The sequence below is a fragment of the Oncorhynchus clarkii genome, chromosome 29, assembly GCF_045791955.1.
Source record: "Oncorhynchus clarkii lewisi isolate Uvic-CL-2024 chromosome 29, UVic_Ocla_1.0, whole genome shotgun sequence".
In the NCBI taxonomy this organism is placed as follows: domain Eukaryota; kingdom Metazoa; phylum Chordata; class Actinopteri; order Salmoniformes; family Salmonidae; genus Oncorhynchus; species Oncorhynchus clarkii.
Window position 1 is genome coordinate 35,630,075 of NC_092175.1, and position 24,293 is coordinate 35,654,367.

Here is a 24,293-nt window from a genome sequence, read left to right on the forward strand (position 1 = left end):
GAGACAGTACTGGTTTCTCTGCTTTCGGCATTACAAAATCCCCAACCCGGTGATGGGTGACATGCTATCCACATCCTGATCCGTCTCTCTTGTGGTATTGTCACACTCTGATTTTTTTTCTTCTAATAACTTGTCTCTCAGTGCAGCTGGGATACGTATCCTCTGCTGTGCATTTCTATGCCTCAGGCAAGGCAGCTAAATGATAACAGGAGGATTTTGAGAAGTGTTTTTTTCCAGACATGAGTAAAATACTCAAACTATTTAAGTTACATTGACAAGATGGTCAAACTTGTTTCCCAAGATGGATGAAAGGAAAACAGCATAAAGTGGGTTGAGAACCACGACAACCACAAATGTCTGTTGAAGAGTTACTGACCCACTATGCATATTACTCCCCTTCTGCAATGGGGGATGGTCAATAACACATGCTTGGATTTAATTTCAACGCCACAATGGTCAAAGAAAACGTAGATACAGTACGTTACCCTACTGTTGCACAATTCACCATAAGTCACATAGAGCTCATTATATATATATTGACTACAGTGGAGGCTCCTCCGAGGAGCCTGTGAATTTCATAAAAATGTAATTGTAAAACATTTAAAAAGTTCTCCTTTTAGATAGAACTATACTAAATATAATAACATGTCACCAAATAATTGAAACACATAATTCAAAAACTATTTTGCAAAAAAGGTCTACAGTAGCCTCAACAGTACTCTGTGGGGTAGCACCATGGTGTAGCCGGAGGACAGCTAGCTTCTGTCCTCCTCTGGGTACATTGACTTCAATACAAAACCTAGGAGGCTCATGGTTCTCACCCCCTTCCATAGACTTACACAGTAATTATGACGGAGGACATCCTCCAAACTATCAGAGCTCTTGCAGCAACTGACATGTTGTCCACCCAATCAAATGAACAGAGAATCCATCTAGTACCGAAAGCACAAGCTACAGCTAGCTAGCACTGCAGTGCATAAAATGTGGTGAGTAGAACAAATTAATTTCTTCTAAAATTAAAGAGAGAAATGTTCCCTGGCAAGAGAGAAATAGATTTTGACATTTTTTTTCACTTTCACTGTCACTTATTTAGCTAGCTAGTTCAGTTACGCAAACACCCGGCTCAAACAGAGGGATGCTATGATAGCTAGCTAGCTATAACAGAGGGATGCTATGATAGCTAGCTGGCTATGACGATCCAACACAACTTGGAATTCTTCCAAGTCAAGGTAAGCTTTTGATTTAACTACGTTATTGCCACTGGGGCCCGCCGTGTAACTGCTAACTTACTGTACACTGTAACATTACTGCATGATTGTAGCGGTTTACTAACACATTAGTTATATTAGCTATGCGGACTAGGATGTTACTTTAGCTAATATGGTGACAACGGTGTAGGCTGTGTGTAGCGGTTTGGCTTGGAAAGGTTTTTTCGCCTGGTCACATTCAGCTGATGTGTTGTGCATTGAAGTCCACAAGCGAAGGGAAGAGGTGAGCGCATAAATGCGAGAAGGAATACAACGTGGCTGCTATGAACGTGAACTGTGTTTACCCGTGATCAGGGGTGTATTCATTCCGCCGATTCTGTTGAAAAAAAGGTTAAACGGCAGGAAAATGGAACAAAACGGGGATAAACATACCTGAATTTGTCCAATAGAAACTTTGTTTGCAACTGTTGGACTAATGATTACACCCTATATCAGCTAGACACAGACAAGAGTGTGAAAGCCGATATTGAATGTCACTGTCTGTCCCCTCAGATTTGTCTCTCGACCTGTGTGCACCTGTAAACGTTCATTCATTCATAGGCTACGGTGTAGCAACCTCATGATGGGTATAGGGAAAATTTGAGTGCCGTGTAGTAGCCTAAACCTATCGATGTTACATTGAACTGGGTGAATGGAGTATGAATGACAGTCATCCAATATGCTGTATTATAAATAAGGCCATGCTCCTCCCTCATCTTAAACGGCACTGACCACCACTGATTGACTATTCAACTGCGATTTCAATTGCATAACTGACCAACATTTTATTATTCTGTACACCCTTCTATCTTTACTAGCTACTTACTTTCCTTCACAGGAAGTAACCTCAATGGGAAGGGGGGGGGGGGGGGGGACAAGACTTTACTCAACTAAAAACAATGGCTTAAAATACTATTCTCCCCCAGAACTGGGTATACTGCATTATACTCTGTCAAAACATTACTGTAAAAGCACCACCTACACCTTCCTTCAATCCAGACACTGCATGAAAAATGTGTCAAATTAATTAAGGCCTTGTTTGGGTCACAGGTTAACACATGCTCAATACTACAAATGTGCCATACCCCATGTATATATACTGTTCTGAAGTATTCATGGAAATGTTGTGAGGACTCTATGCTGATGAAACTCCCAGTAAATGTGAGCCATGGAATGTTGTCCCGTAAATAGCCTTCTTCACTTCTATTTAGCTTGTGGGAAATGTGCCATACCCCATGAGAAGGTTGGCAGACTTCTATTGAAACAGCATATTCCTAACCTCAGCAAAGCAAAATGTACATGGACTGGAAATGTCCCAGTAATGAAGTCATTGCAGTGCTAGATCGGATACGTGAGTGTAAGCCATATGAAACAGAGGTTCAGTTTCTTTTGCAGCCTCTCCAATAGGAATAACATTAGTGGGTAGGGTGCCACAGGCTCAGCGTCTGTTGGCTGGTTACGTCTGGTGTGTCAATCACTCGCCGCCACACAAGGGAGGCCAGTGTTCCTCATCACAGAGAGCATGTGATAGCCAGGCTCGAGCTCTGCCTCCCTCACAATTATAAGAAAACAGCTAGGATGCTTTTAGCTCAGCCCAGAGAGTTTCAGAAATACAACCATGGTCCAGAGCATTACTGATGGAACAGATGAGGCGATGCCCAGATCAGGCCTGTTAGGAATTCACTCTCATGCTGACTTTCCATAGATAAAGTATCTCTCATTTACAGATGTAGGATCTTAATTTGACCTATATTGTCACAGCAAAATAATCACGTAGCAACAGGATTTTTACATTTAGTCCATAATGTTGCTTAATCTGTGGTTAGACTATTAGCTGGCTAAAAGTAGGCTACATACAAAGTGCAATACAGTTAGTACAACCGTATGGTAGTATGGGTTTTCAGTGAATTTATGTAAATCAAGAAGTTCATCTTCATTTCCTGTGGTGCAGGAAATTTATCAGGAACAAAAGAGTGATCAAATTAAGATCCTACACACGTACTCAGTGGTACCACCCTGGTGAGGGAGGTCGTGTGTGTGTGTTCATAGAAACAGCTTTTATTTGATCTATGAGGTCATAGGGTGCAAGATTCTTTTGTTTTATTAGAAATGTTGACTCCCAGCCAGCACCTCTAGGCAGTTAGCAACTAACATTATAGGACCTGAGCCAATAGGCTTACAAGCTATTGATGCTTTTACACTTGTAAACCTTTTGCAAAGTCAGATTATGGTTTCTGGCAAATAATCTATATTTGTTTGAATTCCTCTAAGAGAATGAGTCCCGAGATGATGCTTGATTATAAAAGAGCTTCCTATCCCAACAGGGGGTATGTTGATCTCATTGGCTGTCTGGCTATCTGTGAACCCCCCCCCCCCTTCTCTCTCTCTTTGGGTCTCTTCAACATCTCCCTCTATGTGGCTTCCTCCCTTGGTAGTGTGTGTGTGGTCATGGAAACAGCCTTCATCATATGGCACTAGATTATTTTGTTTTATTAATATTATCAGGTTTATTTATTTGGGGGGGGGGGGGGGGGGGGGCAGAGAGAGAGAGGCTCCCAAGGCAGTTTCATGCGCCAGTCACATCTCAGTGAGATTCTGTCTGCACCGCCTTCCTGTGACTTACCACCGATGCCCCATCTGTACTCACTTTAAAGACATACGGTAGCTGGGCAGGACATTAACTTCTCTGTCTGGATGGTCTTGTAGCAGAGAGGAATTCATGGTATCAGACAGACAGCAGAGCAGTGTCCTGCTGCTCTTTTGTTCTGCAGCCATGTTGGCCTGAGACAACCCATACATACCTTCAAAAACATTTTTATGAAGCAGAGGTAAGACTTGTTGAATTCTTAGAAGCAGTATGGGAACCTACAGCTGTTACTTCTCTGTGAGCTTCCATTTCACAGACCTTACTTGAGTTGACATGCTCTGTACACTCCCAGTGAACCCACTCAGTCCTGGCCCTGTTTCCAAGCCGTCGTTGAGCCTTATTGTTACCAGACCACTGCAAGGCCTCTACACTTACAATCAAAATCAAATCAAATGTTATTTGTCACATGCTTCGTAAAGAACAGGTGTAGACTAACAGTGAAACGCTTACTTACGGGTCCTTTCCAACAATCCAGAGAGAGAAAAAATAAAATAAATACACAATGAGTAAGGATAACTTGCCTATATACACGGGGTACCAGTACAGAGTCCATGTGCAGGGGTACGAGGTCATTGAGGTAGATATGTACAGTATATCACAAAGTGAGTACACCCCTTACATTTTTGTAAATATTTGAGTATATCTTTTCATGTGACAACACTGAAGAAATGACACTTTGCTATAATGTTAAGTAGTGAGTGTGCAGCTTGTATAACAGTGTAAATTTGCTGTCCCCTCAAAATAACTCAACACACAGCCATTAATGTCTAAACCGCTGGCAACAAAAATGAGTACACCCCTAAGTGAAAATGTCCAAATTGGGCCCAAAGTGTCAATATTTTGTGTGGCCACCATTTTCCAGCACAGCCTTAACCCTCCTGGGCATGAAGTTCACCAGAGCTTCACAGGTTGCCACTGGAGTCCTCTTCCACTCCTCCATGACGACATCACGGAGCTGGTGGATGTTAGAGAACTTGCACTCCTCCACCTTCCGTTTGAGGATGCCCCACAGATGCTCAATAGGGTTTAGGTCTGGAGACATGCTTGGCCAGTCCATCACCTTTATTCTCAGCTTCTTTAGCAAGGCAGTGGTCGTCTTGGAGGTGTGTTTGGGGTCGTTATCATGTTGGAATACTGCCCTGCGGCCCAGTCTCCGAAGGGAGGGGATCATGCTCTGCTTCAGTATGTCACAGTAAATGTTGGCATTCATGGTTCCCTCAAGGAACTGTAGCTCCCCAGTGCCGGCAGCACTCATGCAGCCCCAGACCATGACACTCCCACCACCATGCTTGACTGTAGAAAAGACACACTTGTCTTTGTACTCCTCACCTGGTTGCTGCCACACACGCTTGACACCATCTGAACTAAATAAGTTTATCTTGGTCTCATCAGACCACAGGACATGGTTCCAATAATCAATGTCCTTAGTCTGCTTGTCTTCAGCAAACTGTTTGCAGGCTTTCTTGTGCATCATCTTTAGAAGAGGCTTCCTTCTGGGACGACAGCCATGCAGACCAATTTGATGCAGTGTAGGGCGTATGGTCTGAGCACTGACAGGCTGACCCCCCACCCCTTCAACCTCTGCTGCAATGCTGGCAGCACTCATACGTCTATTTCCCAAAGACAACCTCTAGATATGACGCTGAGCACGTGCACTCAACTTCAAAGTCCTCTCTCTACACAATTTTACTGACTCCATCACATTTGTATTTTATTTAACATGATTCCATCACGTTTGTATTTGATTTAACATGACTCCATCACGTTTGTATTTTATTTAACATGATTCCATCACGTTTGTATTTTATTTAACATGATTCCATCACATTTTTGTATTTTATTTAACATGATTCCATCACGTTTGTATTTTATTTAACATGATTCCATCACGTTTGTATTTTATTTAACATGACTCCATCACGTTTGTATTTTATTTAACATGACTCCATCACGTTTGTATTTTATTTAACATGATTCCATCACGTTTGTATTTTATTTAACATGATTCCATCACGTTTGTATTTTATTTAACATGATTCCATCACATTTTTGTATTTTATTTAACATGATTCCATCACGTTTGTATTTTATTTAGCATGATTCCATCATGTGAAACTAGGTCACACTGAGCACCAACTCCTCCTTCACAGTGGTCTGTTCTGGTTGGAGCAAGGTGACCTGGAAGTCTGCTCACGAGCCCAGCCTGGAGGGACTGTCTGTGGAGGACAGAGGAACCACCAGTGTGCTGGTCCTCCACAACGTCACCTGGAGACACTCTGAGAACCACGTCTGTGAGAAGCCCTCGACAGAGGAGACCAAGGACATAGCAGTCTTTGTACTGAGTAAGCGGTCAGGTTGGCTGTTAAGAGTGTTAATCCGACTGGATAACAAACAAACTCATTCTAAAACCAAAGTTGTGCCCCTGATCATATGTGACACATATTACCAAGCATAATCAACTCCTTTTTTTGGACAATTATGCTGTTGTTAAAAGCTGTTGTTACTTCTGTTATATTGTGTTTCCATTTGAAGATAATTGAGGCATTGACAGACTTTCTACCAGGGAACCGGGAGCTCAGAATCCGCTCCTTCTTGAACATCTCCAGAGCTACTTTGGAGGACTCGGGCCAGTACACCTGCTGGGGGCAGGACACTTTGTCAGGACAGTCAGCCATGGTTAATCTCACTGTCACTGTTCTGGGTGAGCAAATGCTCTCAAAGCTTTTCCAAACTCACATTGGCCTAGTAACACTTTTTAATTCATCAACTGAAAAAGTGGAAATACTAAGCACATTGCAATGGGGGCTAAATGGGCTTTGTGTGCTTCCGCTTTGGAAAGTCACTAACTGATTGAGGTTCTTGCCTTTCACCTATAAGGCAGTATTCTTCTATTCCAATGCCATGTTACAGAACAATGCTTAGTGAATTTGGAACCTTCCGTCAGCACCAATGTTTCAGCGACGAAGGAACGAGAGCATTGAGCTCACAGTGCAGATCGAAGCGTATCCCAAACCTCAGGTGTTATGGACCAGAGACAACACCACCCTCGCTGGGGACACGGTACCCTTGACACCAAACACGTGCATAAGACCAGGTACCCATCATACATGTCATTGACATCCCAACAGAATAAAATATTTGATTATGATGACAATCAATGCATAAGCCCCATGATAAATACCTAGAAGCAGACACATTTCTGTTGTTCACTAACATGGACAATAAAGTTGTATTGATATTGATTGTGTTATTTTCCTTTTGACCTTTGACTTCCAGTTACCTCAGTACTCTTATCTTGGTAAGGGTCAGGATGGACAGATGGGTCTCTACACCCTCCAGGTGGCCAATGGAGATGACGTCAAAGAGATAACCTTTGACCTGCAGGTCAAGGGTAAGATACATAAATACACAGCTGAGATATAATTATCCGCTCTGGAGCATTAGACGTGTCTACATTACAGACGGGATCACTATTCAGTCATACATTTTCCTTTATTGAGTTATCACATTGGAATATAAAGAATGGTGAATAGTTTCTTTCTAGTGATAAAACAATGGCCGACCTATGTTTCCATACTTACTTTTCACATTCTCATGGGATATTTCCTCTCCCTGCAGCTCCCCCGAAGATAGTAGATCTGTCTAACCAGCACATGGACCAGGGCCACGGTGTGCTCTGTGTCACAGATGGGGCCACCACACCCACTGTTCACTGGTACAGCTGTGAAACCATGGGAAAGTAAGAGGGAAAAACCCTGGAAATAAATACTGACCAACACAATGAAGCATATTCAGCCTCTTCAGTTGTGTTGCGACTTTCTCCTCTCAAACTGTAGAGGGTAGTGCAGCGCTAGGGCCACATTCGTAAATATTAGTCATAATTGTTAGACCTGTTGCTTATTTTAGACACTCAATAGTCTATAGTTGTTTTTTCAGTCACCCAATATTTCACTGAGATAGAAAGTCTCATAAACTGAACAATAATATTTTCCAGGGTTGGGGTCAATTACATTTCAGTTCCAGTTGATTCAAGAAGTAGAATTCCAATTCTCTTCAATGATTTTCAATGAAGAAAACTTGGAAGGGGAATTGGAATTTGGTCTGCTTTCTGAATTGACTGGAATTTAAATGGAATTGACCCCAACTCTGATATTTTTCTATCATCACCAAGAGAATACACAATTATGACCTCATCACACAGATGCAGTCGTAAGACCACAGCATGGAAGCACTCTTCTGGCTGATCCAGACAACGGCAGCATCCAGATGAGCGTGCGATACATTGAGACCTCAGGAGTCTACCAGGTCCGCAGCCTGTTGACCTTTCAGGCCATGAACAGTGTTATGTCACTACGCAACGACAGAGGTCACAGGGCCTGGGACATCAAACTCGTCTCCAACTGTAAGCACTGACTCAGCATGGATGGAAGTCAAGGACTATGACATAATGAAAATAAGTATTTACAGTAACTATCAACAACTGATGTCAAATAATTGTTGATTAACTGATGAAAATACTCTGTGACTAACAGAGTACATAACATGCCATTTAGCAGATGCTTTTATTCAAATACATATTTTACGTATCGGTGGTGCTGAGAATCAAAACCCACTACCCTGGTATTGCAAGAGCCATGTTCTACCAACTGAGCTACAGAGGACCACCTGTTGTATGAGCTCCTATCTCTGTGTGTCTGCAGCTCTGTTCTCCCAGGTGGCTGTGCTGGCTGCAGTGTTAGTCCTCGTAGTCATCACTGTCATCTTCCTCATTGCACTCTGGAGAAAGGTGACACGCACACAGAAACCTATCTCCATCTGCTAATACTAACATATACCTATATACCTACCGTATATAGTGCTTTTCAAGGACCCATCACATTTGTGTTGATAGTGATGCTACTGTTGAAGATGAGACTGTAACATTAGGTATGATGGTCGATAACGGACTGGAGCCTGGCTAGCAGGTCTAAAGAGCCTTCATGTGGAACTGAACTGCCACCTAAGTCACAGCCTTGATGTCATAACAAACATTTGTGTGGGTGTAAGATGGCCATGTTATTTTAGGTACGTTGAATCAATCTGATTCTATGTATTTATGTGGAATCAACAGCACTCTTTAATTGTCCAAGACATATCTCCCGTCGGGGACAGTTAAGTATATCATATATATATATATATGTATAATTTATAAAACTCTGACAGGCTTTTGTTCTCTGCCTTCAGAAGCCCCGCTATGAGATTTGATGGAAGGTGATGGAGTCAGCAAGCTCAGACAGCCATGAGTGCACCAACATCGACCCTATACACCTGCCCTATGACTGTGAGTGGGAGGTGCCCCGAGACAGCATGGTCCTGAGTGAGGGAATATTACAACTCAGTAAGTCAGTGAATATGTTTTAGCATAATTATGTGAATAGCATAGCCTATATACTGTATAAATCATACTTTATTGATAGATTTGGCGTTGGCTAAGCTAACAGTGCACCTCATTTTCTGTCACACTAGGTCACACGTTCAGGAGGGTCGTGGAGGCCACAGCATACGGATTTGGTCACACCCAGTCCACCACCAAAGTGGCTGTGAAGATGCTCAAGTGTAAGTGCTTTATGCGTCACCAACAACTTCAAAACAAAACAAAATGCTAAAATTTACACGCAAACCACAGACCTATGTCCTCTTTCTCTACCACGGAATAATATTGCAATGCTGTGTGTTCTCCTATTGCATTTGACGGACAACCACAGCAAGAAGAAGTGAGACTCAGCCTCTGATATCTGAGCTGAAAATACTGAGTCCCCTTGGGTCCCATGTAAACATTGTCAACCTACTCGGGACCTGTACCAAATGAGGTGGGAACTGGGAAGCATACCACTACTTTAACGACTTCGGGTTAGATTCAATCCAATCGTTTGTGCACCTTTTACAGGCAATGTTTTTGTGTTGGTGGAGACCGTATTCATGATAAACGCTGCATATGTCAGCTCAAATGGAAATGTTATTTAAATGTCAATCAATCGCACCGTAATGCAGATCTTCCACAGTTCAGGTATGAATCTAGGCCTTAACATATTTACCACGTCAGTCAAAGTGTGTGTATTAACAACTGTCCTATATACCTAATAACTGAGTACTGTTGCTACGGCGACTTGGTTGACTACCTCCACCGCAAAAGGCACACCTTCTTGCAGTACTACACAGATTTAAAAAATGCAGGGATGCTGATATGTGCAGCACTTCACAATCAAAGACATACTGGCACTTACTGTTGTGCCCCTTCGTGTTTGTCAGAGAGAGCAATGGGGGTTACATGGACATGACTAAGGATTATTCTTTAAATGATGTCCCCGTGCAAGAGCTGAGCGATAACGTCAAGTATGCAGGCATTGAGCTGTCGGCCTATGAGACAACCTACCATCAGGACAGCAACCAAGGACAAGGTAGAGATAGTGGAAACAATGCTAACCCTCAGCATGAAATAGTGGAAACAATACCAACCCTCAGCCTTTTATAGTGTGGGCGATACTAACTCTCAGCCTGATATAGTGGAAACCATGCTAACCCTCAGCCTGATACACTGGGAAACATACTAACCCTCAGCCTGTTATAGTGTGGGCGATACTAACCCTCAGCCTGATATAGTGGAAACCATGCTAACCCTCAGCCTGATATAGTGGAAACCATGCTAACCCTCAGCCTGATACATTGGGAAACATACTAACCCTCAGCTTGTTATAGTGTGGGCGATACTAACCCTCAGCCTGACATAGTGGAAACCATGCAAACGCTCAGGCTGATACATTGGGAAACATACTAACCCTCAGCTTGTTATAGTGGAAACAACACTAATCCTCAGCCTGATATAGAGTGAACCATACTAACCTTCAGCCTGATATAGTAGAATCAATACTAACGATCAGCCTGATATAGTGGAAACAATACCAACCCTTGGCCTGATATAGAGTGAGCCAAACTAACCCTCAGCCTGATATAGTGCAAACCAGACTAACCCTCAGCCTGTTATAGTGGAAACAATAATTACTGTCACAACTTCTGCCGAAGTTGGTCCCTCTCCTTCTTCGGGCAGTGTTCGGCGGTCGACTTTCTAGACACCACCGATCTATGTTTAATTTTCGTTTTGTTTTGTCTTGATCATACACACCTGGTTTCTATTCCATTAATTATGTTCCTTATTTAACCCTCTGATTTCCCTCTCTGTTTTGTGCGTTATTGTTTGTCATGTGGGTTCTCGTTGTTCGTGCTTGGGATTATTGTATTTGTTCCTTATTTTGGAGTAAATTTTGGATGATTACTCAGAACTGTGTCCTGCGCCTGACTCTGCATTTTTCCATGTTACCAACGTCCTCACAGAATAACGCACCAACAAATGGAGTCAGCAGGTACAGCCAGCCCTCCTCTCCCAATGGTGGAAGAATGAGGAGCCTGTTCAGCAGCACGCGACCATGTTACAGAGTCTCGATACAGCCACGGATCGCGTGCTGCAAACCATGGACCAATTGGAGAGAGGTGGTTTTCCGGTTCACCCATCAGCACCTTCCCAGCTCCCACAACAACCAATCCAGAGATCCACACTTCCTTCATCAAAATCCAGTGGGATTCAACTCTCGCTCCCGGGAGCATATGATGGCACGGCTGCCAGGTGCCATGGGTTCCTACTCCAGCTGGAGCTCTACCTGGCAGCTGTTCAGCCAGCTCCCTCAGGACGTGAGAGAGTGAGCACCCTCATCTCTTGTCTGACTGGAAAAGCATTGGTCTGGGCCAACGCCATCTGGGGAGAAGAAGGCCCAAAGTTGGACAATTACGAAGATTTCACCCGCCGCTTCTGGGCAGTTTTTGATTATCCTCCTGAGGGGAGAGCAGTGGGGAATGTTTGTTCCATTTAAGACAGGGGATGAAGAATGCTCAAGAGTTCGCTCTGGATTTTAGAACTCTGGCCGCCGGCGCAGGATGGAATGAGCGGGCCCTGATCAACCGCTACAGGTGTAGTTTACGCGAGGACGTTTGTAGGGAGTTAGCCTGCAGGGACAACGCCCTTAATCTGGACCAGCTGGTGGACCTATCCATCCGGCTGGATAACCTGTTGGCATCCCGCGGACGTCCAGATCGGGGTCCGTCAGTTCCATCTCCCAGCACCTCTGATCCTACCCCTATGGAGATGGGAGGTGATGCTATGAGGGGGGACCGGAGGGGGGACCGTTCCCTGCACCAACTGTGGCCGCAGAGGACACACTACTGGTCGGTGCTGGGGAGGTTTCCCAGATAATCGAGGTGGCAGAGTACTGGTGGATCATCTCAGGTGAGTAGGCACACACCTCACCCAGAGCTCCCCGTTGCACATATCTGCAAGTTTTCCCAGCATTCCCAGCATGTGACGATAGTAGATTCAGGCGCAGCTGGGAACTTTATTGACCGTACCTTTGCACTTAGTTTAGGGATTCCTATTGTTCCTGTTGATGTCCCCTTCCCTGTACATGCCTTAGATAGTCGTCCGTTGGGGTCAGGGCTAATCAGGGAGGTCAAAGCTCCACTCCGTATAATAACACAGGAGAATCATGAGGAGAGAATTAGTCTCTTTCTGATCGACTCTCGTGCGTTTCCTGTTGTGTTGGGCCTTCCCTGGTTGGCCTCTCATGATCCTATTATTTTGTGGCAACAGAGGGCTCTCAAGGGATGGTCTCGTCAGTGCCAAGGGAGGTGTGTAGGTGTTTCTTTAGGTGCCACTACGGTGGAGAGTCTAATCCAGGTATCTACCATGCACATTCCCCCCGAATATGCCGATTTGGCACTCGCCTTCTGTAAAAAGAAAGCGACTCAATTACCACCACATCGACCGGGGGATTGTGCGATGGCAATGGAAACATATGTCACCGAATCTCTGAGACAGGGATACATTCGGCCTTCCATTTCACCGGTCTCCTCGAGTTTCTTTTTTGTGAAGGATGGAGGTTTGCGCCCGTGTATTGACTATCGAGGTTTGAATCAGATCACGATAAAATACAGTTACCCACTACCTCTCATAGCCAGTATGACAGAGTCATTGCATGGGGCGCGCTTCTTCACAAAATTGGATCTCAGGAGTGCTTACAACCTGGTGCGTATCAAGGGAGGGGATGAGTGGAAGACTACATCTGGGCAATATGAATATCTAGTCATGCCTTACGGGTTGATGAATGCCCCATCAGTTTTCCAATCCTTTGTAGACAACATTTTCAGGGACCTGCACGGGCAGGGTGTAGTGGTGTATATAGATGACATTCTAATATACTCTGCTACACGCGCCGAGCATGTGTCCCTGGTACGCAGGGTGCTTGGTAGACTGTTGGAACATGACCTGTACGTCAAGGCTGAGAAATGTCTGTTCTTCCAAAAGTCCGTCTCCTTCCTAGGGTACCGCTTTTCCACGTCAGGGGTGGAGATGGAGAATGACTGCATTTCAGCCCTGCGTAATTGGCCGACTCCAACCACGGTAAAGGAGGTGCAGCGATTCTTAGGGTTTGCCAAATACTACCTGAGATTTATCCGGGGTTTCGGTCAGGTAGCGGCTCCCATTACCTCCTTGCTGAAGGGAGGACGGGTGCAACTGCAGTGGTCAGCGGAGGCGGACAGGGATTTTTGTCAACTGAAGGCTCTGTTTACCTCGGCTCCCGTGCTGGCTCATCCTGATCACTCCTTAGCGTTCATAGTTGAGGTGGATGCATCCGAGGCCACCAAAGCTCCGCCCCTACTCCCATAATTCCAGCTTCTTGCCTGATGGTTCAGTGGTATGGGAGGTGGACGCGGACATCGAGCGGGCGTCACGTGCAGAGCCCACTCCCCCACAGTGTCCAGTTGGGTGTCTGTACATTCCGTTTGATGTCCGCGATCGTTTGATCTGTTGTGCTCACACGTCACCCTCCTCGGGTCATCCTGGCATCGGTCGGACAGTGCGCTGTCTTGCTGGGAAGTACTGGTCCCCAATTCACGTCTAAAGTCTGGAGGGCGTTTATGGAACGCCTGGGGGTCTCGGTTAGCCTCACCTCAGGTTTTCATCCTGAGAGTAACGGGCAGGTAGAGAGAGTAAACCAGGATGTGGGTAGGTTTCTGCGGTCCTATTGCCAGGACCGGCCAGGGGAGTGGTCGGTTTTCATCCCCTGGGCGGAGATGGCCCAAAACTCCCTTCGCCACTCTTCCACTAACCTATCCCCTTTCCAGTGTGTGCTAGGTTATCACCCGGTCCTGGAACCTTGGCATCAGAGCCAGATCGAGGCTCCTGCAGTGGATGAATGGTTTCGGCACTCGCGCGTCAAGGGGGGGGGGGGGGGTACTGTCACGACTTCGACCGAAGTTGGTCCCTCTCCTTCTTCGGGCTGTGTTCGGGCGGTAGACGTCACCGGCTTTCTAGACACCACCAATCTATGTTTCATTTTCATTTTTTTTTTGTCTTGATCATACACACCTGGTTTCTATGTTCCTTATTTAACCCTCTGATTTCCCTCTGTTTTGTGCATTATTGTTTGTCATGCAGGTTCTCGTTGTTCGTGCTTGGGATTATTGTATTTGTCCTTGTTGGAATCTCACTTCTTTTGGAGAAAATTTTGGATGATTACTTCGAACTGTGTCCTGACATTTTTCCATGTTACCAACGTCCTCACACTTACCCTCAGCCTGATATAGTGTGAACCATAATAACCCTCAGCCTGATATAGTGTGAACCATACTAACCTTCAGCCTGTTATAATGGCAATATACTAATCCCCAACCTGTTTTAATGGAAACAGACTAACCCTCAACCTGTTATAATGGAAACAGACTAACCCCCAGCCTGTTATAATGGAAACAGACTAACTCCCAGCCTGTTATAATGGAAACAGACTAACCCTCAGCCTGTTATAATGGAAACCGACTAAACCTCAGCCTGTTATAATGGAAACAGACTAACCCTCACCCTGTTATAATGGAAACAGACTAACCCTCAGCCTGTTATAATGGAAACAGACTAACCATCACCCTGTTATAATGGAAACAGACTAACCATCACCCTGTTATAATGAAAACAGCCTAACCCCCAGCCTGTTATAATGGAAACAGACTAACCCTCAGCCTGATATAGTGTGAACCATACTAACCCTCAGCCTGTTATAATGGAAACAGACCAACCCCCAGCCTGATATAGTGTGAACCATACTAACCCCCAGCCTGTTATAATGGAAACAGACTAACCCCCAGCCTGTTATAATGGAAACAGACTAACCCCCAGCCTGTTATAATGGAAACAGACGAACCCCCAGCCTGTTATAATGGAAACAGACTAACCCCCAGCCTGTTATAATGGAAACAGACTAACCCTCACCCTGTTATAATGGAAACAGACTAACCCCCAGCCTGTTATAATGAAAACAGACTAACCCTCACCCTGTTATAATGGAAACAGACGAACACCCAGCCTGTTATAATGGAAACAGACTAACCCTCAGCCTGATATAGTGTGATCCATACTAACCTTCAGCCTGATATAGTGGAAACAGACTAACCCTCACCCTGTTATAATGGAAACAGACTAACCCCCAGCCTGTTATAGTGTGAACCATACTAACCCTCAGCCTGATATAGTGGAAACAGACTAACCCTCACCCTGTTATAATGGAAACAGACTAACCCCCAGCCTGTTATAGTGTGAACCATACTAACCCTCAGCCTGATATCGTGTTGGAAACATTTAAACTTCCCTGTCAGACAGATGGTGGGTAGACATTGTCTCTGATGTTGAAATGCTGCTGAAGAGACCAAAATAGGGAAGCCTCTCAATCCACCTTGATGTTTGACATGCAAGCGGCTTCCATAAAAGGATTGTTAATGTTTCAACCTCTTGTGTAACCAGGCATTGCCTTTAAACAGTACTTTGATCAAAACCATCAGCTTGTCTCAGAGTTTGTGACTATTGTTTGTTCTCTGTTATGTTGCTCAGGCCAAGAGAGAGCAGACATGGCGTTATCAGTGACTCCCCTATTCTGAGATACACTGATCTAGTGGGGTTCAGTTACCAGGTGGCTAAGGGCATGGACTTCCTGTCATCCAAGAACATATGACTCATTACAGCTGGCTTATATCCGCTTTAACAGATTGATTCACAGTCCGATCTTATTAATACCGGATCATGTAATAACATTTCATGCCATGTCACATCAAACATTCATTCATTACTGATGCCGCGAGGAAATAATCTTAGTGAACCCACAAGACACTTCAATAACAGCTTGTCTGAACTGTTGTCCCTGTCCTCACGCTCTCGTCTGCGAGGAAAAGCTGGTTAAGATATGTGACTTTGGCTTGGCCCATGACGTCATGAACAACTCCAACTACATAGCCAAACGCAGAATGAGTTCTTTAATATATATATATATATATATATATATAAGGTATTTTACTTTATTGAACAGAGATAGAGAGGATGAGAGTGAGGAAAGAGGTTGTGTCGAAGGGCAGTAGTGTCACGGCTGGCTGAAGCACTGGACCAAGGTGCAGCATGGTAAGCGTTTTAACTTTATTTAAAAATGACGTCGACAAAACGAAGAACAAAAAAACCAACCATGAAGTTTTGGGCTATGTGCCCTGAACAACTACAAAGTTAACTTCCCACAAAACAGGTGGGGGAAAAGGGTACCTAAGTATGGTTCTCAATCAGAGACAACGATAGACAGCTGCCTCTGAGAACCACACCTGGCCAACCACCTAGAAATAGAAAATCATAGAACATAGAACATAGAATGCCCACCCAAATCACACCCTGACCAAACCAAAATAGAGACATAAAACGCTCTATACAGTGACAAGTAGGCTGGATTTGAACCTATGCCAACAGTGTAGACCTACAAGGTAGGTTGACTTCATTTGTTTAGCTTTTATTGTAGTGTATTTGTGTACAGGCCATTTAAAGAAGTATAGTGTGTGTAGCAGGGGCACAACTTTAACTGGGGAATGTGATACAAAACAAGGAAACGGTGTGCTTTAGGACCATGCGGATGCCTCCGAGGGGTCGGATTGACTGTTTGGAGTGTTTATCCGACTGGATAAAAAAAATACAGTACCAGTCAAAAGTTTGGACACACCTACTCATTACAGGGTTTTTCTTTATTTATTACAATTTTCTACATTGTAGAATAATAGCGAAGACATCAAAACTATGAAATAACACATATGGAATCATGTAGTAACCAAAAAAGTGTCAAACAAATAAAAAATATATTTGATATTATTCAAGTTAACCACCCTTTGCCTTGATGACCGCTTTGCACATCTTTGGCAGTTTGTAAAAAGTAAGAAAAACCCTTGAATGAGTATGTCTGTCCAAACTTTTGACTTGTACTGTATATATTATGTCCCCCCCCCCCCCCCCCTTGGTCTGTACTAAGTAATGGAGGGGAAGAAACCATCAAACAGCCATTATGTTCTGAGGTGAAAGTGATTGAAACTGAAACACTGTTTTTATAAGGAACTTCCAGAAGTGGGTTAATGTCACGTACTTTGCGCAAACTATTTTTTTTTGTCTTGATGGTTAATTCTGTACATCCTGAATATGAAATATGTTTTAGGTAAAAAAGCTGCCATCAAATGTTCTGAGGGTTTTTAAACACTAAAACTTCCCACTGGATTGAAGTTGTTGTTGCCAGAATATGTTTGAGTTATGGGAAATCTGGGCTGCGGACTCTTTTCAACTGAGGTTTTTTTCTTGGCTTTTTTTTTTTGGCGGTAGATCAGGAGAGGATGTGAAACAGCTTTCCCAGAGTCTTTATGGTATAGACGGTACAAGACTTTGGTCAGACTACCAAAACAATGTCAACTTGCGTCACTGTACCACAAACAGAAGGCCTTTGCCACAAATACATCTGTAATTCTATATTACACCTGTCTTGACCTAAATTGGGTTACCTAATGTCCTCTATAGCTCAATGGGTTACCTAATGTCCTCTTTAGCTCAATATGTTACCCAATTTCCTCTGTAGCTCAATGGGTTACCTAATGTCCTCTATAGCTCAATAGGTTACCTAATGTCCTCTTTAGCTCAATATGTTACCTAATGTCCTCTGTAGCTCAATAGGTTACCTAATGTCCTCTGTAGCTCAATAGGTTACCTAATGTCCTCTGTAGCTCAATGGGTTACCTAATATCCTCTGTAGCTCAATAGGTTACCTAATGTCCTCTGTAGCTCAATAGGTTACCTAATGTCCTCTGTAGCTCAATAGGTTACCTAATGTCCTCTGTAGCTCAATAGGTTACCTAATGTCCTCTGTAGCTCAATAGGTTACCTAATGTCCTCTGTAGCTCAATGGGTTACCTAATGTCCTCTGTAGCTCAATAGGTTACCTAATGTCCTTTGTAGCTCAATAGGTTACCTAATGTCCTCTGTAGCTCAATAGGTTACCTAATGTCCTCTGTAGCTCAATGGGTTACCTAATATCCTCTGTAGCTCAATAGGTTACCTAATGTCCTCTGTAGCTCAATAGGTTACCTAATGTCCTCTGTAGCTCAATAGGTTACCTAATGTCCTCTGTAGCTCAATAGGTTACCTAATGTCCTCTGTAGCTCAATGGGTTACCTAATGTCCTCTGTAGCTCAATAGGTTACCTAATGTCCTCTGTAGCTCAATAGGTTACCTAATGTCCTCTGTAGCTCAATAGGTTACCTAATGTCCTCTGTAGCTCAATAGGTTACCTAATGTCCTCTGTAGCTCAATAGTTAACCTAATGTCCTCTGTAGCTCAATAGGTCACCTAATGTCCTCTGTAGTTCAATAGTTAACCTAATGTCTGCTGCAGCTCAGTGGATTACCTAATGTCCTCTGTAGCTCAATAGTTAACCTAATGTCTGCTGCAGCTCAGTGGATTACCTAACAGCATGCACGTCGCTTTGGATAAAAGCATCTGCTAAATGACATATACAGTGGGGCAAAAAAGTATTTTGTCAGCCACCAATTGTGCAAGTTCTCCCACTTAAAAATATGAGAGGCCTGTCATAGGTACACTTCAACTATGACAGACAAAATTAGAGAGAAAAAAATCCAGAAAATGACATTGTAGGATTTTTATGAATTTATTTGCAAATTATGTTGGAAAATAAGTATTTGGTCACCTACAAACAAGCAAGATTTCTGGCTCTCACAGACCTGTAACTTCTTCTTTAAGAGGCTCCTCTGTCCTCCACTCGTTACCTGTATTAATGGCAACAGTTTGAACTTGTTATCAGTATAAAAGACACCTGTCCACAACCTCAAACAGTCACACTCCAAACTCCACTATGGCCAAGACCAAAGAGCTGTCAAAGGACACCGGAAACAAAATTGTAGACCTGCACCAGGCTGGGAAGACTGAATCTGCAATAGGTAAGCAGCTTGGTTTGAAGAAATCAACTGTGGGAGCAATTATTAGGAAATGGAAGACATACAAGACCACTGATAATCTCCCTCGATCTGGGGCTCCACGCAAGATCTCACCCCGTGGAGTCAAAATGATCACAAGAATGGTGAGCAAAAATCCCAGAACCACACGGGGGGGGCCTAGTGAATGACCTGCAGAGAGCTGGGACCAAAGTAACAAAGCCTACCATCAATAACACACTACGCCGCCAGGGACTCAAATCCTGCAGTGCCAGACGTGTCCCCCTGCTTAAGCCAGTACATGTCCAGGCCCATCTGAAGTTTGCTAGAGAGCATTTGGATGATCCAGAAGAAGATTGGGAGAATGTCATATGGTCAGATGAAACCAAAATATAACTTTTTGGTAAAAACTCAACTCATCGTGTTTGGAGGACAAAGAATGCTGAGTTGCATCCAAAGAACACCATACCTACTGTGAAGCATGGGGGTGGAAACATCATGCTTTGGGGCTGTTTTTCTGCAAAGGGACCAGGACGACTGATCCGTGTAAAGGAAAGAATGAATGGGGCCATGTATCATGAGATTTTGAGTGAAAACCTCCTTCCATCAGCAAGGGCATTGAAGATGAAACGTGGCTGGGTCTTTCAGCATGACAATGATCCCAAACACACCGCCCGGGCAACGAAGGAGTGGCTTCGTAAGAAGCATTTCAAGGTCCTGGAGTGGCCTAGCCAGTCTCCAGATCTCAACCTCATAGAAAATCTTTGGAGGGAGTTGAAAGTCCGTGTTGCCCAGCAACAGCCCCAAAACATCACCGCTCTAGAGGAGATCTGCATGGAGGAATGGGCCAAAATACCAGCAACAGTGTGTGAAAACCTTGTGAAGACTTACAGAAAACGTTGACCTCTGTCATTGCCAACAAAGGGTATATAACAAAGTATTGAGATAAACTTTTGTTATTGACCAAATACTTATTTTCCACCATAATTTGCAAATAAATTCTTTAAAAATCCTACATTGTGATTTTCTGGATTTTTTTTTCTAATTTTGTCTGTCATAGTTGAAGTGTACCTATGATGGAAATTACAGGCCTCTCTCATCTTTTTAAGTGGGGGAACTTGCACAATTGGTGGCTGACTAAATACTTTTTTGCCCCACTGTATTAATGTTTGTCTCTGATATTGTACACATTCTTGCCACTGAAGTGGATGGCTCCAGAGAGTATCTTCCAGAACCTCTACAGAACCTTGAGTGATGTTTGGTCTTTTGGCATTCTGCTTTGGGAGATCAAATCAAATCAAATGTTATTAGTCACATGCGCCAAATACAACAGGTTTAGACCTTACAGTGAAATGCTTACTTGCAAACCCCTAACCAACAATGCAGTTAAAAAAATATTCAACACATACAAATAAGAATAAGAAATAAAAGTAACAAGTAATTAAAGAGCAGCAGTAAAATAACAATAGCAAGACAATATACAGGGGGGTACCGGTACAGAGTCAATGTGTGGGGGCACCGGTTAGTCGAGGTAATTGAGGTAACATGTACATATAGGTAGAGTTATTAAAGTGACTATGCATGGATGATAACAACATAGAGTAGGAGATGTGTGAAGGAGGGGGGAATGCAAATAGTCTGGGGAGCCATTTGATTAGATCTTCAGGAGTCTTATGGCTTGGGGGTAGAAACTATTCAGAAGCCTCTTGGACCTAGACTTGGCACTCTGGTACCGCTTCCCATGCGGTAGCAGAGAGAACAGTTTATGACTAGGGTGGCTGGAGTCTTTGACAATTTTTAGGGCCTTCCTCTGACACCGCCTGGTATAGAGGTCCTAGATGGCAGGAAGCTTTGCCCCAGTGATGTACTGGGTCGTATGCACTACTCTCTGTAGTGCCTTGCGGTCGGAGGCCCGAGCAGTTGCCATACCAGGCAGTGATGCAACCATTCAGGATGCTCTCGATGGTGCAGGTGAATCTTTTGAGGATCTGAGGACCCATGCCAAATCTTTGCAGTCTCCTGAGGGGGAATAGGTTTTGATGTGCCCTCTTCATGACTGTCTTGGTATGCTTGGACCATGTTAGTTTGTTGGTGATGTGGACACCAAAGAACTTGAAGCTCTCAACCTGCTCCACTACAGCCCAGTCGATGAGAATGGGGCCGTGCTCTGTCCTCTTTTTCCTGTAGTCCACAATCATCTCCTTTGTCTTGATCACATTGAGGGAGAGGTTGTTGTCCTGGCACCACACGGCCAGGTCTCGAACCTCCTCCCTACAGGCTGTCTTGTCGTTGTCGGTGATCAGGCCTACCACTGATGTGTCATCAACTTAATGATGGTGTTGGAGTTGTGCCTGGCGTGCAGTCATGAGTGAACAGGGAGTACAGGAGGGGACTGAGCAGGCACCCCTGAGGGCCCCCTGTGTTGAGGATCAACGTGGTGAATGTGTTGTTACCTACCCTTATCACCTGGGGGCGACCCTTTTTACCCTAGGTAAATAGAACATTCTCTGCATATTACGGATGTATTTTAATTGTTTATTTATTGCAACTAGATATCATTTATGAATACATGTCTTGATATTAGGTATGTGCTCTGTTTTTGCCTAACTTCAGGAGGAACGCCCTATCCTGACATTCCCGTGAGTTTGATTTGGTTCTTTCAGCTATGATGCCATGTGCAAGTGTTGATGAGAAACTGGAGAAGAGGCCACAGTTCTCCTCTCTAGCTCATTCGATGGGAAACCAGCTGACGAAGACTTACAGAAAGGTAAGGACAACCATGATAGATCATCCTCAACACTATGGCGTTGTAATATGTTGATTTCTCATGTATATCTACAATTAGTAGATACATATAATTTCCAAACCGTCAAAGAAATAGACCCAGGTGAATGAGAGCTTTCCCGAAGAGCGACCACCCAGCTGTAGTCAAAACCAAACCTAGACCAGCAGGGAACCAGTCTCCTCGGGGGATCTAGGAGGGCAGAAGACAGGAGAGAACTGGGAGGAGGCTGGCCCCTCCCAGACTGAATACATCATCAACATCCCAGATATCCATGCAGTCATAGAGGCAGAAGCAGGAGGTGGTGAGGTGCTGAACATCGCCACACAGAGTACATCAAGGCAACATAGGACGTTCTCTCCACAGAGTGTGTGTCTAATCTGTAAACCCTGTGGCTGCCAGTTTGCCACAGGAAGTGTGACTGTGTGAGACAGGGGCAGCATTTGACGATTGCCCAATTCTGCACTGCATTTTCCTCTGAGAGTAATAAAGTAAAACCACTGTTTTTTTTCTACCTTCCATTAATAGCATGACTGACCATTATAATACTGATACAGCCTCCCTAGTTGAGCCAGAAACCTTCCTAGAAGAGCCAGTAGACAGCACAGAGGAAGAGGTACAGTTGAAGTCGGATGTTTACATACACTTAATTAAAACTTGTTTTTCAACCACACCACAAATTACTTGTTGGGTAGGACATCTACTTTGTGCATGACACAAGTATTTTTTCCAATAACGTTTACAGACAGATTATTTCACCTATAATTCACTGAACCCCGTTACCCATTGGGTCAGAAGTTTACATATACTAAGTTGACTGCCTTTAAACAGCTTGGAAAATTCCAGAAAATGATGTCATGGCTTTAGAAGCTTCTGATAGGCTAATTGACATAATTTGAGTCAATTGGAGGCCTACCTTCAAACTCAGTGCCTCTTTGCTTGACATCATGGGAAAATCAAAAGAAGTCAGCCAAGACCTCAGAAAAAAATTGTAGACCTCCACAAGTCTGGTTCATCCTTGGGAGCAGTTTCCAAACGCCTGAAGGTACCACGTACAAACAATAGTACGCAAGTATAAACATCATGAGACCACGGAGCCGTCATATCGCTCAGGAAGGAGACGCATTCTGTCTCCCAGAGATGTATGTCCTTTGGTGCGAAAAGTGCAAATCAGTCCAAGACCAACAGCAAAGGACCTTGTGAAGATGCTTGAGGAAACAGGTACAAAAGTATCTATATCCACAGTAAAACGAGTCCTATATCGACATAACCTGAAAGGCCGCTCAGCAAGGAAGAAGCCACTGCTCCAAAACCGTCCAAAAAAGCCAGACTAAGGTTTGCAACTGCACATGGGGACAAAGATCGTACTTTTTGGAGAACTTTCCTCTGGTCTGATGAAACAAAAATAGAACTGTTTGGCCATAATGACCATCGTTATGTTTGGAGGAAAAAAGGGGAGGCTTGCAAGCCGAAGAACACCATCCCAACCGTGAAGCATGGGGGTGGCAGCATCATGTTGTGGGGGTGCTTTGCTGCAGGAGGGACTGGTGCATTTCACAAAATAGATGGCATCATGAGGCAGGAAAATTATGTGGATATATTGAAGCAACATCTCAAGGCATCAGTCAGGAAGTTGAAGCTTGGTCGCAAATGGGTCTTCCAAATGGACAATGACCCCAAGCATACTTCCAAAGTTGTGGCAAAATGGCTTAAGAACAACAAAGTCAAGGTATTGGAGTGGCCATCACAAAGCACTGATCTCAATCCTATAGAAAATGTATAAGAAGAACTGAAAAAGCGTGTGCGAGCAAGGAGTCCTACAAACCTGACTCAGTTACACCAGCTCTGTCAGGAGGAATGGGGCAAAATTCACCCAACTTATTGTGGGAGGCTACCCGAAACGTTTTACCCTAGTTAAACAATTTAAAGGCAATGCTACCAAGTACTAACTGAGTGTATGTAAACGTCTGACCCACTGGGAACGTGGTGAAAGAAATAAAAGCTGAAATAAATAATTCTCTCTTCTATTATTCTGACATTTCATATTCTTAAAATAAAGTGGGGATCCTAACTGACCTAAGACAGGGAATTTTTACTAGGGTTAAATGTCAGGAATTGTGAAAAACTGAGTTTAAATGTATTTGGCGAAGGTGTATGTAAACTTCTGACTTCAACTGTATCTGCCCTCACACAAGAAGACTGTCTCCCCCAGTCTCCATGCATCCCTGAAGTGGAGGAGAGTTTCCTGTAG

General features: G+C 43.9%; 1 pseudogene; it reads left to right on the forward strand.

The window, feature by feature from the left end:
• The first annotated feature begins 1,190 nt into the window (after positions 1–1,190).
• On the forward strand, positions 1,191–24,293 carry LOC139388214 (platelet-derived growth factor receptor beta-like; annotated as a pseudogene).